This window comes from Dendrobates tinctorius, unplaced genomic scaffold (assembly GCF_039654945.1).
Source record: "Dendrobates tinctorius isolate UK_male_01 unplaced genomic scaffold, ASM3965494v1 ptg000018l, whole genome shotgun sequence".
Lineage (NCBI taxonomy): Eukaryota > Metazoa > Chordata > Amphibia > Anura > Dendrobatidae > Dendrobates > Dendrobates tinctorius.
Window position 1 is genome coordinate 18,860,761 of NW_027361686.1, and position 15,659 is coordinate 18,876,419.

The 15,659-nt window shown below is 44.4% G+C and overlaps 1 protein-coding gene across 1 annotated transcript in view; it reads right to left on the reverse strand.

The window, feature by feature from the left end:
• The window catches only part of LOC141082570 (germ cell-specific gene 1-like protein), a 130,084-nt gene extending 115,388 nt beyond the window's left edge, over window positions 1-14,696 (reverse strand). The window contains exon 1 of the mRNA XM_073566541.1: window positions 14,522-14,696. The gene's annotated coding sequence lies outside the window, so the exon portion shown is untranslated. The remainder of the gene's footprint in view (window positions 1-14,521) is intronic.
• Window positions 14,697-15,659: the final 963 nt, after the last annotated feature.

Below are 15,659 nucleotides of genomic sequence, written 5' to 3' on the forward strand. Positions count from 1 at the left end.
GGATGACATTCATCCACTCAATGCCGACTTTTATTCCCCATTGACTTGCATTGGGGTCGGGTTTCAGACGAAACTCCGACTTTTTTTTTGCCCTAGTCGGACCAGTTTCATCTGACTCAAATTTTGTTTCATGAAACCCGATCCGACCAAAATCGCTCAACTCTACTCAGCATGTGACCACAATTATGCAAATTACATACATGCGCACAAGAATGAGAATTGTGACAGCATGTGCATTGCACATTGTCACAATTTAGCAGTCTACAGATGTCCGTGCTCAACAGTCAGCACATTAAGCCAATCATTTCATCCAGGCCTGACCATACATATTTTTTCACCACTTAAAGTGCATTGCAAATAGCTTGTGATCAGTGAGGGTCTAGGTCTTGAGCTCCTACCAATCGGTTAAAGCAGGGTTCCCCAACTCCAGTCCTCAAGGCCCACCAACAGGTCATGTTTTCAGGATTTCCTTAGTATTACTCAGGTGATAATTGCATCACCTGTACAATACAAGGGAAATCCTGAAAACATGATCTGTTGGTGGGCCTTGAGGACTGGAGTTGGGGAACCCTGGCTTAAAGCATAGTTCTGCGGCACATCCACAGAGCGTGTGGACCCATAGAATTATTACTCACCCCTACACTGTTCTATGCGTTTGCTGCTTACAAGAGAAGCGCACTTCAGAGCGGTGTTTTGAACAATTGGTGGAGGTCTCAGACCCCCACTGATCACAAGCAGTTTGCTGTGCCTATTGTATATTTAACAAAAAATTATTATAATTGTTATAATACGAAATACAATGACAGGTACAATTTAAAGAACTGTAATTATTTTTTTTACTGTGGGCCTAAGAACAAACAGGCAGGTAATTGCTAACTACCTTCCTGTCCTTCCCAGCGCTGATCTCTGGTGGCAGACAGCGGTCACAGACCTCCCCTGACGGCAATTTAGCAGCTTCTGCAGGGACAAGGCCCCTGTCTGTCATGACGTTGGCAGTCAGCAAATGTTGAAAACGAACACATAAAAGCATAAAACAATGTCAAACACAATTTACATGCTTACAGCCGAAGACCATTTGCTTCCGGCTTACTAAAATCACCATGAAAATGGCATCACAAAAAACCAGACAGAAGTAATCACACTTTTAAAAAAGTGTAAGACTTTTGATCACCACTTTATCTAACAGGTACATCTGGACTGTAAGACGCACCCTCCGCTTTCTTCCCCAATTTTGAAGAAAAAAGGTGCGTCTTATAGTCCGAACAATATGGTGTATACTTCCTGCTGAGCGCACAGATGCCTTATGCACTTAGCCTAACTTTTCTTTGTAGTCACTTAAATGTGGGCAATAAATAAACCTTCTGGGTCTCTTCTTTAATTAACATTGGCAAAAATGATGTTTCTCTGCAAAAAAAATTAGATTTTCTACATTCAGAGACAGCAGTCAGAGTCAGTTATCTCATGGCAGTGACTCATCAGGTTACATCTCACCACTCACACATGCTGTTTGTTTCCAAACAGAGAGAATGTTCAAGATTGAGCGTGACACACTGCGGCATAATACAAGTAGGAGTCAAAAATGAAATAATTGCAAAATGTCATTTTTAAAGTTTTTTTTGTATACTTTAAAAGAAATTTCCATCTTACCAAGGTGTTAATATGGAAAAATACTTGCCAGTTTACAATTTCTAGAAGTCATTTAACTGCTTCTTTATCCTGGTATTTTTCCCTATTATTGACTAAACCAAACAGTGCTTTTAGTACATTGACGTTGAATATCTTTTATCTCTTTCGAAGGGGAGAGAGAAGGAAAAAAAATGATTTTTTTTTTTGCAAATTCACACCATTGCATAAATGACACTAACTTTATTTGTTATGATGTTCATATACAGTCATATGTTAAAGTTTGGGCACCCCTATTAATGTTAACCTTTTTTCTTTATAACAATTTTGGTTTTTGCAACAGCTATTTCAGGTTCATATATCTAATAACTGATGGACTCAGTTATATTTCTGGATTCAAATGAGGTTTATTGTACTAACAGAAAATGTGCAATCTGCATTTAAACAAAATTTGGCAGGTGCAAAAGTATGGGCACCTCAACATAAAAGTGACATTAATATTTAGTAGATCCTCCTTTTGCAAAAATAACAGCCTCTAGTCGCTTCCTGTAGCTATTAATGAGTTCCTGGATGAAGGTATTTGTGACCATTCCTGTTTACAAAACAATTCCAGTTCAGTTAAGTTTGATGGTCGCCGAGCATGGACAGCCCGCTTCAAATCATCCCACAGATGTTCAGTGATATTCAGGTCTGGGGACTGGGATGGCCATTCCAGAACATTGTAATTGTTCCTCTGCATGAATGCCTGAGTAGATTTGGAGCGGTGTTTTGGATCATTGTCTTGCTGAAATATCCATCCCCTGCGTAACTTCAACTTCATCACTGATTCTTGCCCATTATCGTCAAGAATCTGCTGATACTGAGTTGAATCCATGCGACCCTCAACTTTAACAAGATTCCCGGAGCCGGCATTGGCCACACAGCCCCAAAGCATGATGGAACCTCCACCAAATTTTACTGTGGGTAGCAAGTGTTTTTCTTGGAATGCTGTGTTTTTAGCCTCCATGCATAACTGTTGTGAGTTCATTTTCCCCTTCACCGTCGATGTCTGATGAACTCCCTCTTCTGGTGAAGGAAGGTAGTGAGGCTGATTACCAAACACCTGATCTGGTAGATGATGACTGGGTAACAGGAAATTCTGACTGGATATAAGGCAGCCGACGCCCTTCTGAGTCGCTGGTGATTTCTCTGCTGGATTTTTGGAGACCAGTCTGATTCCTGCTTCCCAAAGATAAGTTCAATAGCAGAGGAAAAACTTATTAGTTTTGTTTTGTTTACCTTGTTTTTTGGAGTTCAGCCATCCCCGGTCGGGGGTGTGCTGAGTTCCATTTTTGTCTCTGATCAGTTTGTCTCTTTACTCTGTCTTCAGAATTTACCTGAGTGCTGATATAGTAATTTTGCAGTCCTAGCGACTTCAGGGCCTGTTTTTCCTATCAGACGGTTGGGACATTTTTTGGTAGGGTTTTTTATGGATTGCAGACAGCAGCTTTTCTATCCTGTCCTTTTTAGTTAGCTTGGGCCCCATCGTTTGCTCAACCTATCTTTCTATCTGTGTTAGTGTTTTCATCTTGCTTCTTCGTCATTATATGTTGGGAGCTGCCTATTGCTTTGGGGTCTGCTCTGGGGCAGTTTAGATTTCCCCTTTCTTTCTTTAGGCCTATTTAGTTCTCCGGCTGTGATCGAGGGGTCTAGGGCATCGTAGGAACCCCCCCATGGCTACTGTTAGTTGTTGTGGATAGGATCAGGGGTCTGCAATCCGATAGCTACCAACCTCTCCGGTTTTCTGGACTTAGCTTGTATTTTTGTTTTTTCCTCCTTCGGTGACTCATTCATAACACATAACGCCTTTTTGTATGACCAAACAACTCAATCTTTGTTTAATCAGTCCACAGGACCTTGTTCCAATACGTAAATGGCTTGTCCAAATGTGCTTTTGCATACCTCAGGCGACTCTGTTTGTGGCGTGCTTGCAGAAACGGCTTCTTTCACATCACTCTCCCATACAGCTTCTCCTTGTGCAAAGTGCGCTGTATTGTTGACCGATGCACAGTGACACCATCTGCAGCAAGATGATGCTGCCGGTCTTTGGAGGTGGTCTGTGGATTGTCCTTGACTGCACTCACCATTCTTCTTCTCTGCCTTTCTGATATTTTTCTTGGCCTGCCACTTCTGGGCTTAACAAGAACTGTACCTGTGTTCTTCCATTTCCTTACTATGTTCCTCACAGTGGAAACTGACAGGTTAAATCTCTGAGACAACTTTTTGTATCCTTCCCCTGAAAAGCTATGTTGAATAATCTTTGTTTTCAGATCATTTGAGAGTTGTTTTGAGGAGCCCATGATGCCACTCTTCATAGGAGAATCAAATAGGAGAACTACTTGCAAGTGGCCACCTTAAATACATTTTCTCATGATTTGATACACCTGGCTATGAAGTTCAAAGCTCAATGAGGTTACAAAACCAATTTAGTGCTTCAGGAAGTCAGTAAAAAGTAGTTAGGAGTAGAGTTGAGCGAAACGGGTCGAAAAAATTCAAAAGTCGCCGACTTTTGGCAAAGTCGGGTTTCATGAAACGAAACCCGACCCTAGGATGAGGTCGGCCACGAGGTCGGCGACTTACGCGCCAAAGTCGCGTTTCAAAAGTTTGTTTTGCGCTCTATTTCAGCCAATCAGGATCCACGGACACTGTGGGCAACGTGATGACCTAGGCACGGGTCACCACCATCTTTCAGAAGGGCATGCAAGTGATTGGCTTGCTTTGGTGGGCATCACAGGGGGTATAAAAGGGCATGCACGCCGACCGCCATCTTACTTCTGCCGATCTTAGTATAGGGAGAGGTTGCTGCTGATTCTGTAGGGAGAGCGTTAGGCAGGGAAGAAGACAAAAAAACTGCTTCTGCTGCTAGCGATTTGGCCTGCACAACACACAAGTCACTGTGTGTGCAGTGCAAGGGGAGGCTATATTGTGGTGTATCAGTGGTGTTGGTTGTTGGGCTGCCTTTTAAGGCTTCCTGACACGCTGGCATTGCTGTTTACCCACTGCTCCGCAAACTGCTTTTTTAAAAGCAATCCAATCTCCCTTATCCTCTAGTCACTTTTGTCACAGCTGTGCCATCGAGCCTGTCACATAGCGCTCAGATATCAGTGGGCCTCACACAATCCACAAGTGTCCAGTGTCCAAAAGTGTGCGCAGAGATTCAAAATCTCCATTATCCTCTCGTCACTTTGGTCACAGCTGTGCCATCGAGCCTGTCACATAGCGCTCAGATATCAGTGGGCCTCACACAATCCACAAGTGTCCAGTGTCCAAAAGTGTGCGCAGAGATTTAAAATCTCCATTATCCTCTCGTCACTTTGGTCACAGGCAGCTGTGCCATCGAGCCTGTCACATAGCGCTCAGATATCAGTGGGCCTCACACAATCCACAAGTGTCCAGTGTCCAAAAGTGTGCGCAGAGATTCAAAATCTCCATTATCCTCTCGTCACTTTGGTCACAGGCAGCTGTGCCATCGAGCGTGTCACATAGCGCTCAGATATCAGTGGGCCTCACACAATCCACAAGTGTCCAGTGTCCAAAAGTGTGCGCAGAGATTCAAAATCTCCATTATCCTCTCGTCACTTTGGTCACAGGCAGCTGTGCCATCGAGCGTGTCACATAGCACTCAGATATCAGTGGGCCTCACACAATCCAAGTGTCCAGTGTCCACAAGTGTGTGCAGAAATTCTAAATCTCCCCTGTCCTATAGACACCTTGTACCTTGTTTTACATTACTATATAGTTTGTTGGATTTTGTCTACATTTCTACCAAAAATGAGGAAGGCTGGTGGAAGAGGCCGTGGAATTGGGCGGGGGTTGGCAGCTGGTAATGATGGTGTTGGTGGTGGATCTGATGGTAGTGGCAAGAGCAAAATAGGACCGAATGCAGGAGGTGCTGACCCTGCGTCATCGTCTGGCTACATAAGGCCTCGAACGCTTAGTTTTCTAGGAGTTGGCAAACCGCTTTTAAAGGCAGAGCATCAGGAAAAAGTTTTGTCTTACATTGCTGACTCAGCCTCCAGCTCTATCGCCTCCTCTTCTTCAGTTGTAAAAAGTAAAAGCACTGAGTCGTCATTGGAGGCTCATGTTCAGGAACCACACCTTTCCTTGTGTCCTTCACCCCAACCAAGATTGAAGGATGACGCAGGCCATACTACTGATTACTCCATGGAGCTGTTTTCACATACCATGCCTGGATTATCAAGTGAAATGGTGAATTACCCAGGCCAAGATGAATCTGACATGGAGTGCACTGATGCACAGCCGCTGATGGATGATTCTGCTGGTACATTCACTCAGAGCACTACATTGTCCTCGCAGTGTACAGAGCCAGATTTTGACCCTGATGAGACTCAGGTGCCCCTTCCCGCACACTATACCACCATACACGGTGACACAGAGAAAGGTGCACATGACATAGAAGAGGAGGTGATGGATGACCCAGTTGTTGACCCAGATTGGCATCCAATGGGGGAAGAGGGTGCTGCTTCCAATAGCTCAGATGAGGAGCATCCACAGCAGACATCGACATCGCAACAGCTGTTATCTGGCAGGCCCGGAGCACTCCAAAGACAGGTTCCAAACATCAAAAGAGTTGCTGGACAGCTTGTCCAGAGGGTCAAAAGATCACAGCGTGCTAGGCCGCAAAATGTCTGCCAAAGTAGGAAGAGTGCAGTGTGGCACTTTTTTGAACAAAATCCTCATGATCAGGCCAAGGTTATCTGTAAGAAGTGCGCAAAGACCTTTAGCCGAGGGAAAAATCTGAAAAATTTGAATACCAGTTGCATGCTTAGACATTTAACCAGCATGCACTTGCAAGCGTGGACACAACACCAAACCTCAAGTGCCACATGTGCAACTGATCACAACGAAGGTAGTCAGCAACGCTACACTGTTTCCCCCACTGTAAGCCCACCGGTTAGCACAGCAGCAAATGTTGAGGTGTCGTTGCAAGGCCACAGCAGTCAGGGAATCCCACTGTTATATCAACGAAAGACTGATTCTAGGCCATCAGAAAGAACACCAACTCCATCACCATCATCAACCCTCTCTCAGTCCGCCCTGTCCACCGCTACTTCCACCATATGCAGCTCTCAAGTCCAGCTCACCCTCCCAGACACTATGAGTAGGTCAAGAAAGTACTCAGTCTCTCATCCGCGTACACTGGGTTTGAACGCCCACATTGCCAAACTAATCTCGTTTGAGATGATGCCCTTTCGGTTGGTGGAAAGCACAGCTTTCCGCGAACTCATGGCCTATGCAGTACCACGCTATGACCTACCCAGTCGCCACTTCTTCTCTCGCAAAGCCATCCCAGCCCTCCACCATCATGTGAAAGACCGCATTGTCCATGCACTCAAGCAGTCAGTGAGCGGAAAGGAGCACCTCACAACTGATGCATGGTCCAGTCGGCATGGCCAGGGCCGTTACGTGTCCATCACTGCGCACTGGGTTAATGTGGTGGATGCAGGGTCCACAGGGGACAGCGGTGGTGGGACAGTGCTGCCTTGCCCACGGTAAAGGAAACAGTTGGCTGTAGGCGTTCGACCCTCCTCCTCCTCCAGAAGCGAAAGCTCGTCCACAGAGCGCAGTCGTACGAGCACTCCATCTGCAGCTGCCACTGTTGCACACGATGTGTCCCCCTATCGAGCAGCTAGTGGAAAGCGTCAGCAGGCTGTGTTGCAGATGATGTGTTTGGGCGACAGACACACCGCCGAGGTGCTGGCCGAGTACTTGAAGCGACAAACTGAGTCATGGCTGGGCAGTGTACATCTTGAGGCAGGCAAGGTAGTTAGTGATAACGGCCGTAATTTTGTGGCAGCCATAGCCCTTTCAAAACTACTCAGCCACATACCTTGCTTGGCTCACACCTTGAACCTGGTGGTGCAGTGCTTCCTCAAAAATTATCCGGAGTTAACAGCCCTGCTCCAGAAGGTGCGAAGACTGTGCGCGCACATCCGCCGGTCGCCTGTACACTCCGTTCGTATGCAGAAGCTGCAGCGATTGCTCCACCTTCCCAACCACCGCCTCATTATCGACATTGCAACAAGGTGGAACTCCACCCTGCACATGGTGGAGCGGCTGTGCGAGCAGAGGCAGGCCATAATGCATTTGTGGGAGGATACACGGCCAGGCACTTTGAGAGCAGACATGGAGTTGACAAGCGTGCAGTGGTCGAAGCTGAAAGACCTTTGTAAAGTCCTTCAGTGTTTTGAGGAATGCACACGGCTGGTAAGCGCAGACGACGCCATCCTAAGCATGAGCATCCCACTTATGCGTCTGCTCATGCAAACTTTGACGCACCTTAAGGAGCAGGCGTCTGCAGCCAATGTTGATGAGGAGGAAGAGGAGGAGGGAATCCTTGATGACATTCAGCCATTGTCTGCTCAGGGACCTCTCCTGGACGAGGTGGAGGAAGAAGAGGAGGAGGAGGAGGATGATGGGGATGATTACTTAGGGGAGGAGGATGCATCTCGTGGGGCAAGTGAAAATGTTGGCGTGGCAAGGTCTGGTACAGGGTTTGTGCGTGACTGGAGGGATGTGGATTTGCCAGAAAGTGCTCCTCCACCCAGCACTCGCAGTGCATCATTGACACCGGGAACATTGGCCCACATGTCAGATTATGCCTTGCGGATCCTAAAAAGGGACCCCCGCATTGCCAAAATGATGAACAATGACGACTACTGGTTGGCCAGCATCCTGGATCCACGCTATAAAGGCAAATTACAAAACATCATGCCACAGGAGAACCTTGACCTAATATTGGCTAATAAACAAGCAACTCTGGTAAATCGGTTGCTTGAGGCATTCCCAGCACACAGCAGCGGTGATGGTTCTCACACGAGCCGTACGGGCCGGGGGCAGCTTGGCAGAGGTGTTCGTGGTGCACACAGCAGAAGTGGCGTTGGAGACAGGGGTTTCATGACAATGTTGTGGACTGATTTTTCAAATACCGCTCACACAACTGGTAATACTGCATCGATGGAAAGTGACAGGAGACAGCAGTTGTCAACTATGGTTACAAACTACTTTTCCTCCCATTTCGATGTTCTCCCACACAGGTCATTCCCCTTTGACTATTGGGCCGCTAAACTGGACACCTGGCCTGAATTGGCCCAATATGCCTTACAGGAGCTCGCTTGCCTAGCTGCAAGTGTGCTATCGGAAAGAGTCTTCAGTGCAGCTGGATCAATCCTGACAGAAAAAAGGACCCGTCTGTCAACCCAAAATGTGGATGATCTAACCTTCATTAAAATGAACCACGCATGGGTTTCCAAGGATTTTGTCCCACCTTCCCCTGATGACACATAGGGTGACAGAAAAATGGCTTGCTTTGGTCCACCTCTTCCTGGTACTTCACCTATTTCGCCTTTTGCATCAGCTGAATGTCCAACATCAACATATGCCACTTTCTAAAACTCCCTAACTGTGCTGCCTCCCCCCCCATGGCCGGGGTCACCACCTACCGCACGACACCGTGCGAGTGCCGTTGCCCTGGACAGGTGGGTAGGCCGACTCTTGGGCGCTGGCACTGGCACAGGGTCCCTCATAGTGCAATCAAGTGTCTCTGACGGTGGTGGTGCACACCCGCCGTCAGACACACCGCTGTACTATGAGGGGCCCAGTGCCAGTACCGACGCCCACGAGTGGGCCCCCCTTGCTTGGGCAGGGCCCCAGCATTTGCAATCTTTACCTCTCTCTGCTCCTCCGCTGTGTAATCTGGGCCGTCAAATCCATACTGTGCCTGACACCGTCTGAGCCTGCCTCCTGAGACATATATTTTGAATGTGTACGCTATCCATACATGTTATCCGGGGATACAGTACCCTTTCTAACCTTTGTGCAATCACGTGCAATCCATACTGGGCCTAACACCGTCTGAGCCTGCCTCCTGAGACATATATTTTGAATGTGTACGCTATCCATACATGTTATCCAGGGATACGGTACCCTTTCTAACCTTTGTGCAATCCATACTGGGCCTAACACCGTCTGAGCCTGCCTCCTGAGACATATATTTTGAATGTGTACGCTATCCATACATGTTATCCGGGGATACGGTACCCTTTCTAACCTTTGTGCAATCATGTGCAATCCATACTGTGCCTGACACCGTCTGAGCCTGCCTCCTGAGACATATATTTTGAATGTGTACGCTATCCATACATGTTATCCAGGGATACGGTACCCTTTCTAACCTTTTTGCAATCCATACTGGGCCTGACAGCGTCTGAGCCTGCCTCCTGAGACATATATTTTGAATGTGTACGCTATCCATACATGTTATCCAGGGATACGGTACCCTTTCTAACCTTTGTGCAATCCATACTGTGCCTGACACCGTCTGAGCCTGCCTCCTGAGACATATATTTTGAATGTGTACGCTATCCATACATGTTATCCAGGGATACGGTACCCTTTCTAACCTTTGTGCAATCACGTGCAATCCATACTGGGCCTAACACCGTCTGAGCCTGCCTCCTGAGACATATATTTTGAATGTGTACGCTATCCATACATGTTATCCAGGGATACGGTACCCTTTCTAACCTTTGTGCAATCCATACTGGGCCTGACACCGTCTGAGCCTGCCTCCTGAGACATATATTTTGAATGTGTACGCTATCCATACATGTTATCCAGGGATACGGTACCCTTTCTAACCTTTGTGCAATCCATACTGGGCCTGACAGCGTCTGAGCCTGCCTCCTGAGACATATATTTTGAATGTGTACGCTATCCATACATGTTATCCAGGGATACGGTACCCTTTCTAACCTTTGTGCAATCACGTGCAATCCATACTGTGCCTGACACCGTCTGAGCCTGCCTCCTGAGACATATATTTTGAATGTGTACGCTATCCATACATGTTATCCAGGGATACGGTACCCTTTCTAACCTTTGTGCAATCCATACTGGGCCTGACAGCGTCTGAGCCTGCCTCCTGAGACATATATTTTGAATGTGTACGCTATCCATACATGTTATCCAGGGATACGGTACCCTTTCTAACCTTTGTGCAATCACGTGCAATCCATACTGTGCCTGACACCGTCTGAGCCTGCCTCCTGAGACATATATTTTGAATGTGTACGCTATCCATACATGTTATCCAGGGATACGGTACCCTTTCTAACCTTTGTGCAATCACGTGCAATCCATACTGGGCGTGAGAATGGCTGGCGAGCTGTTAAGCAAGCTATATCACCTGTCCAGACAAGTACAGGGATTCCCTAGCGAGGAGACTTATTTGATTGTTTTCAATGTTGGGACAGCAATTTTTGGGGAGCACTATACTCTGGAGAATGATAGATGGGGCCCACCATACACTGGAACATTCCAAAGGTGGACATCAGACACTGGAGCAGCATTTACAGGGCCCATTATACACTAGAGCATTAGAAATGGGGCCCATTATGTTTGGAGCATTATTTGGGCCCATAAGACAGTGGAGCTTCATCCATGGGGGCCAACATATACTGTAGCATTATGTGGAGCTCATCATATACTGTTTCAAACATTATATGGGACCAATGATTCTGTATGGAGAAATAGATGGGCCTCGTCATGAGATGTAAAAAGTGAGGTATTTTTCATTGTACTATACCGCTATTTCTCTGCCGTATCGGAGCATGATGAGTTGTGGTATGTGTTAAAGGGGCGCTCTTTCGCCCAGGGCACATGAGAACCTGCAGCCAGCCCTCCCCCCCCCCACAACTTTAGCCAAATAACCCCCATTTTTCAGTGCGTAACTTGTATTATGAAGTTAATTAAGGTTGACAAGCTTAAGTAAGAAGAATTGATGCTTTTGGCATTCAAATGGGCACTGTAGGTGTGTTTCCTGTCCTCCTCTCACTGCCGACTTTTATTCCCCATTGACTTACATTGGGTTTCGTGTTTCGGGACGACCCCGACTTTTCCCTATAATCGGACGATCTTGCTCGACCCGACTTTTGGAAAAGTCGGGTTTCACGAAACGAAACGCGACCCTAAAAAACCAAAAGTCGCTCAACTCTAGTTAGGAGTGTTCAAATCAAGAAAATGATAAGGGTGCCCATACTTTTGCACCGGTCAAATTTTGTTTAAATGCAGATTGCACATTTTCTGTTAGTACAATAAACCTCATTTGAATCCAGAAATATAACTGAGTCCATCAGTTATTAGATATATGAAACTGAAATAGCTGTTGCAAAAACCAAAATTGTTATAAAGATAAAAGGTTAATATTAATAGGAGTGCCCAAACTTTAACATATGACTGTAGTTTTACTCATTTTATATAATCTAAGCTTTAAATTAGCTAAAATTTACTTTGCTTTATTGCAGTATTTTTGGTCAACACTCAACAGGGCTTATGGAGAATTGTTTTTTGAGGGAAAAAGTGTAGTTTTCATTGGCATAACTATGAGGTACAAATATATTTTTGACTACTTTTTATTATATTGTAAGGCTGGATGAAGCAGAACAAGTAATTTTGGCATTGTTTTACTTGTATTTTTAAGGGTTGTCCACTATTGTACAAATTGTTCATTAATGGATCCAAAGAGATAAAAAAATAAATTAAATAAAGTTACCTTCCAGACCAGATTATTGCTGCATGAGCAATGTTTAGTGGATAATCCCTTTAAGCATTTATAAAATAGAATAAATAATTTAATTTTATATGGATGGTGGTAGGGGTAGGGATAGAAGTGACTGCCAATTATTTGGATTCTTTTTTTTCTTTACACTTAATTTAGATTTAGTTTAGTTCATATAATCCTACTGTAATACGTAACCATCTAATCATTTGATTTCTTTATTTCAAGGATAGGCTTAGAATGGGAGCCACCTCCCTCTGTAAAATCATTTATGTGCTGCGGTCACTATTGAAAAGGGTATCTCAGAGTATGAACACATGAAAGATTAAAGGGGATTAAATGATCCTCATTCCAAAAGCCCTAATCACCTATTAAATTACAGCTTGTTGCAGTGGGTGTCAGAAGATCCCCGGTGCTCATCCATATTTTGCAGAGTTTATTAATGCATAGCAAAAATCAAAATGGTCAATAAAAAATAGTAGATATGTTAGTGACAGGTAGATGTGGAGGATACCAAAATATAGGATCATATCAAGGACTACAAAGTATAAATAATTATAAGACAACAGCCCGGGCGGCAAAAATATAAAAACCATGGTCAAAAGTAGTATGTTAAATATTTAGACTCACGGGATGGCCCCTACATATAGAGAGTGACCAAACCTGATAATAACAATATGTCAGTCAATCAAGCTATAACAGCACAGACTGAGCTGCACTGTGTGAGGTCACCGAGTGAGGATCAGACAGGGTTAAAGATAAACAGCCATATGCATGAATAGTAAATAGTATGTTCATTATCCATTAAATTAGTGTGTCTTGGCATGAGTCCTAATACCCCAATGTACGTTTCGAGTGGGCTTCCTCTTTGGGGGTGATCTTTACTAATCTGTCTCCCTCTAACCATACTTTCTCTACTCCAATCTGTCCTGAATGCGGTAGCCAGGGTCGTATTTCTGTCCAGCCGCTACACCGATGTCTCTACCCTTTGCCAGTCATTACACTGGTTGCCCATTTGCTCACAGTACAATACAAACTTACCTCTATCACCTACAAAGCTTTCCACAGTTCTGCACCACCCTACTTCTCCTCCCTCACCTCTATCACACTATCCATGCTTTCTATTCTGCAACTGATCTAAGACGAACAGCCTCCATAATCCAAACCTTTCATCTCCGTCTCCAAGACTTCTCTCAAGCTACGTCAGTTTTCTGGAATGTACTACCCCAAGCGATCCGAATAATATCCAGCCTCCATGTTTTTAAGTGTGCTTTAAAAACACAACCCTTTTAGCAGGCCCATCACCTCAATTCACTAACCTAACTCTTCCCTGTTCCCTCTTTTTAAATGTTTATCATAATCTGTTTCTTCCTATTCCTCTGTCTCCACATCCTCCATGCCCCGAGAGCACTTGGTATCTGCACTTAGACACTGGCTGGTGACCGGATCATGCAGCTTTAGATGAAAACCCTTTATTTATTATAATGATGGCTGAACCCCACATAACAAGCACATTCTACCTATTGTAGCTTGTGAGCAGGACCCTCACTCCTCCTGTAACTGTTGAACTATGTGTTACCTTGTAATGTTTTTATAGTATGTACGTGTCTCCTCTTAATTGGAAAGTGCTGCTGAATATGTTGACGCCATAGAAATAAAATATTGTTATTATTTATCATCCTGTTCTCAGAATTGCCGAGGTCCTAGTGGTCAGACCTCCAGAGATCATATACCAGTGATAAATGGCACAACCTATTTAACATAGTAGACCAATTAGAGGAACCTCTGCAATATCCCTACGGACACTTAACTCTTAAAAGATACCTATCGATACTATTACTTAGCATGATACCCAGCCATCAGCATCTTCATCACCCAACCCCGATTTGCAGCATAATAGAACAGACATGCAAGCTATTTATTACATCAGTAGGTCTACTTCTATACACATTTCTCTATTCTTTAATTTGCTGAACTATAAAGAAAAATTATTGCAGCCGTATGAAAATGTGAGGATTAAAGCTAATACAGATATTGTACCAGAACTAAAGGAAATAATCTAGCAATGCAACAGGCACGGTGAACACATTCCCATATCAACCAGCAGCTCACTTTTACGCAGGTAACCTTGCTGGCTGACAGCGCTAGGCCTATACGCCTATTATCCACCTAGGGGCAGTATAACATTACCAATGTACGCCGAAGTGCAATATACCATCCCTAAATATCACGTGCCTTCACATTCATGCCTTTTCCACTTATGCAAAAAAGCATACTTACATATTACGTAACCTCGAGTCACTCTTAGGACCTCTGAATTCACCATGACATTCATGTACCTGTTTCAATGGCCATGTCGGGGTTATAAGATCTCCCTATATAAATAGGAGAGGATCTGGCCATTTTTTATCCACTTACCACCCAGCCGGTGGTGCACTGCAGAACACTATGATGAATGCATGGCTCAATGTAGGATGTGATTGTCCTTGTATGGAGAAAGACTACCACCATGTGGCCACTTTAGGATAAACAATGCTTTTTACAGTAAAAGTAAAAAGACAAGCTAAAAGACCAGACCCAATATCAGACCCACAGGTTCGTAATCCCATGGGCAGAAGCAACCAAAATATGGTGCGTTCCAGTGTAATATTCAACAAAGAATTACACACACAAAGACCTGGAAATTTCGGAAAAGCTAAAATTCACTCAATCGAGGGAAGAGCTTTGTCTTGTAGACTGGGATTGTGTCCCGGTAACTGGGAATAGTGAACATAAATGGGGTGAATTTAAAAGCATATTACTAGAATCTTGTAGAAAGCTTATACCCTCTGGTAATAAAAAGTCCAGGAACCAAAAGAAACCATTGTGGTTTAAAAGGGCAGTACAAAGTATAAAAAGATAAAAACAAGAAATACCATTCCAGGAGTATAAAGATCTCAATAAGAAATGTAAAAAGGAAAATTGAAAAAGCTAATTTCAAATCACATTAAAATTGATCCCAATTTTTTTTAATGAATATATTAATGCCAACAAGAAAAGACCCTGATGGCATCGGACCCTTAAAAGACTATCATAGTAAAGGACAATGTTCAGCATAAATTAGTACACCCCAGCAAATTTCTCAGAAAACCTTTAGTTTCCTTTCAGAATTAACATTTTTTATAATGTATCATATGTGACAGGGTCACTGGCACAGTGTATGAAGGTAGATATGTGTCACTGTGCATGTAAAACCAGAATAGTAAAACCAGAATAGTTTTCCTCCAGCACGCTATGTGTTGAGAGGGTTAAGTTATGTTATGAGCTAGTTTTAGTGGACCTCCATAGAGCGGGAGGGAGGGGGTTCACCGTATCTCCACCTGCAGAGTCCTGACAGGACCTGTGTGATGTTAAGGTTATGTGATCATCACATGGGATG